Raw genomic sequence first — 4,332 nt, forward strand, 5'->3', positions numbered from 1 at the left:
ATTATAGTCACATATATATTTATATTTTATATTATTATTACTATTACTATTACTGTTTTGTGTAGGTAAATATAATTCAAACCATCTGGTGGGTCATGGCAACACAAAAGGAGAAATGGAGTAGTTGGTGACAAAATGAAGAATGGACACGTGTGGCTTCATGCAAGGAATGTGGATTGATTCATGGGATTGTGGAACATGATTAGCAGGAAGTTTACTCAAGAAAGTGGTAAGGAAGTTAATGGAAGTTACAATGGATCCTCTCCCTCATATGTGTCATATCACATGCATAGAAGAAGAAACTGCCGAAGCAGTTGTTGAAGGAAACATGGACATGAGCCTATAAATAGGCCACGGCAGATTCAAATCAAGGATCAACAAATCAACAAAAAACCAAACTCATCGGAGTTCTTTATTTAGCAATAGTCTACCTTAACCTACAAGTAGATTATCTTACTTTAGGAGTAGATTAACATTTAGTTCTTGTAACCCTTTTAATACCTATCGATTTTGTAACAAAGATTGTGCTTGTTGTTTGATTAATGCAATTGAGTGACAAGTTTCAATTTTATTACCAATTCTTGCGTTTGTTTCTTCACATTACAACCTTCAAAGAAATCCTTGAATCTGTCAAGGCATAGGACACCAACCACAGCCGCTTGATCTATTTGTTGTTTGTAAAATTTTGGTTATTCTGTCGAATCACTCCTGTCGATTTGACCCTAACCAGATTTTTTGCTAACATATTTTGGCATGCCCATTGGGACCTGTCTAATTTGGAGTGATGGCAAAGAAAGAGCAAACGGATATGCATGGAGATCCAGACTTGGGCCAAACTAGTGGCTCATTCATAAAAATAAAAAATGCTCTTCTTCTTCGAACAGAGCAATTATTGGAAAGCATGCTTCCACATGAAAGAGAAGAATTTTTTGTAGAAATGAAAGCCATATTAGAATTCAATTTGGCTAAAAAATTACAAATTGTTTTTTGTGAAGAGCCAATATATGAGAATCCATTGTCAGAATCTCATTTTTATGAGAATCCACTGTTCAATAAAGAAGGTGATGAAGTATTTCAGAATCTCATTTTTTGGGCAAAAGTGAACAAGAATAAATTAATGCCAAGAATGGCACTTGGGGGGCAATTCAACTCATTAGTAATTGAAGAAAAGGCCAACTCTACTAAGTAATTGGAGAGCATGGTTTAAAGTAAAAAATGGCTGATAGTGATGAACAACCATATGTTCATGATAACTTTAATATTTTTGACATTGTTCAAAATATTGAATTTTTTTGAATTTTTGAGCCATGCAAAACCATGGGTTATGACATTCAACACCCATTTTGGGTTTGTGGATCACACAAAAACTTAGTTTTGATGAATTAGAAACCAAAGAATATAGTTGTTGAAAAGTGGTTTATACATACACAACATATATTTTATATATGTCTATTTAGTAAAAAGTCAAGGCCAAATCAATTTATGAAGATCCTGAGAAAAGGGTATGAGAATCCACTGTCGAATATTGGATTGACAAAAGGTTAGACAGCCCACCTCTGTCGATTTGTTTGCAAGGCCATGTATGAATGTGCATAGGTTTGTTTTGAAGATGAAAATGCTTCAAATGTGCATTGATACTGTCAAGAGTATACAGATTGGAAATTATTTAATTTCCCAAAAAATGTCTATTTTGATATAATGGTTATAGAACTCTTTGAAAATTCGAGTTATCTCGTTTTTAAGAGTTGGAGGGCATTGTTTGCATTATAAATTAGTTTGTAGCCTGACGATTGTGGCCAAAATAATTTATGAATTTTAGTAAATATGGATTGTCTTAAATTTTTGTCCTTTATATCATTTAACGCAAAATTCATTTTTACCTTAAATGAGGGGGCATTGTTGACACCAAAAAATAAATATCTGTCGATTATGGCTTTTTCATTATGGCCAACTCTCATTTAATTGATTACGGCTTGTCGATTATGGCCAAATCTAATCTCATTAGTTGTGACCAGTCGATTTTGGTCTGTTGATGATCTATCGATTCAAACCATAAATAATTTTAATATAAAAATATGGCCACATATATATTTATATTTTATATTTTATATTATTATTATTATTATTACTATTACTATTACTATTAGTGTTTTGTGCAGGTAAATATAATTCAAACCATCTGGTGGGTCTTGGCAACACAAAAGGAGAAATGGAGTAGTTGGTGACAAAATGAAGAATGGACACGTGTGGCTTCATGCAAGGAATGTGGATTGATTCATGGGATTGTGGAACATGATTAGCAGGAAGTTTACTCAAGAAAGTGGTAAGGAAGTTAATGGAAGTTACACTGGATCCTCTCTCTCATGTGTGCCACATCACATGCATAGAAGAAGAAACTGCCGAAGCAGTTGTTGAAGGAAACATGGACATGAGCCTATAAATAGGCCACGACAGATTCAAATCAAGGATCAACAAATCAACAAAAAACCAAACTCATCAGAGTGCTTTATTTAGCAATAGTCTACCTTAATTTAGAAGTAGATTATCTTACTTTAGGAGTAGATTAACATTTAGTTCTTGTAACCCTTTTAATACCTGTCAATTTTGTAACAAAGATTGTGCTTGTTGTTTGATTAATGCAATTGAGTGACAAGTTGCAATTTTATTACCAATTTTTGCGTTTGTTTCTTTACATTATAACCTCTAAAGAAATCTTTGAATCTGTCAAGACATAGGACACCAACCACAACCGCTTGATCTATTTGTTGTTTGTAAAATTTTGGTTATTCTGTCGAATCACTCCTGTCAATTTGACCCTAACCAGATTTTTTTGCTAACAGGTACGATTATTTTTTAAGGTGCACGTATTATATTTTATATATATAAAAAGTGCACATATTATAGAATTTTTAAAGAGATGCATGTATTACAAATATATTCAACTTAAAGTCATTTTCAATTTATTTTATATATATATATATATGTTATTTTGTAAAATCATAGTTTTAAAAATACAATTTTAAATTTAAAGTCATATTTTTTACTTCAATTACTTTAGGAAAATTTTGAAAGAATGAGAGGGAGAAGATATTGATTTAAGATTTATGAGAAACTAAGAATTTTTACTTTTATTTTTTACCTAATTCACAATAAATTTTAGGCATTTTAAAAAAGATAAATTACTAATAAGTCCTAATAGTTGGACTTTATTCCTGTTAAGTCATACTAAAAGTTAATCATTGTAAAATCATTGCTAAAAATAATTTTGTAATGATTTTTTACATATATCGCTAAAAATTGACAATTACTGACTTTTTGTGTCACGATTTTTATAAATTCTCGTTAAAACTTATAATTAGTGATGTTTTTCTGTAACGAATTTTTAAACTGTCTCTGAAAGTTGAAAATTAGTGACTTTCTTTGTGACGATTCTTTTAAACTGTTACTAAAAGTTAATCATTGTAAAATCATTGCTAAAAATAATTTTGTAATGATTTTTTACATATATCGCTAAAAATTGACAATTACTGACTTTTTGTGTCACGATTTTTATAAATTCTCGTTAAAACTTATAATTAGTGATGTTTTTCTGTAACGAATTTTTAAACTGTCTTTGAAAGTTGAAAATTAGTGACTTTCTTTGTGACGATTCTTTTAAACTGTTGCTAAAACTAATGATTAGTGACTTTTTTGTGATAAAATTTTCAAACTGTTACTGAAAATTAACAATTAATAACATTTTTTTAACAATATTTGATGAAGAATATCTTTAATTATCATATAACTTATTGGATAAAAAAAACTCACCTATTGAGACTCACACTTAAATCTCCCAAGTTAAAAGTGAGATTGGACAAAGTAAGTCGGTGTGGAATCATCATGACTTTAAAGAAAATGAAAGAAGTACAAGTGGGTTAAAGGGGTAGGCATCCATGATCCTGGGTTCATACTCACTCCCCTAAAAAAAAAGTAATAATAAATAATAATAATAATAATAATAATAATAATAATAATAAAATAAAAAAGGGAGTTCAGTCTATTAGTTCATTTTATAAATTTGTAAGGATATGAATCTACGCACTTATTGTTTAAGTCCATAAGGACAATCCCATGTCGATAAAGACTGCCACGCTCCTTTCTATTTGTATGGATCCACGCTTCTATCTGTTCAAATGACCTTTTTTCAAACACATTTCTTTCTCTCTCTCTCTTCCATTTTTCGCTCACTTACCTTGCATTCTCCAAATCTACTTCCTCTCTAATCTTCTTCTTCATTTTTTGACATACAAATGTAGTGTAGTTCACTTCAGATCTCTCTATCTCTCTTTCGTT

This window comes from Camellia sinensis, chromosome 5, assembly GCF_055761805.1.
Source record: "Camellia sinensis isolate YWXY chromosome 5, ASM5576180v1, whole genome shotgun sequence".
In the NCBI taxonomy this organism is placed as follows: Eukaryota; Viridiplantae; Streptophyta; class Magnoliopsida; order Ericales; family Theaceae; genus Camellia; species Camellia sinensis.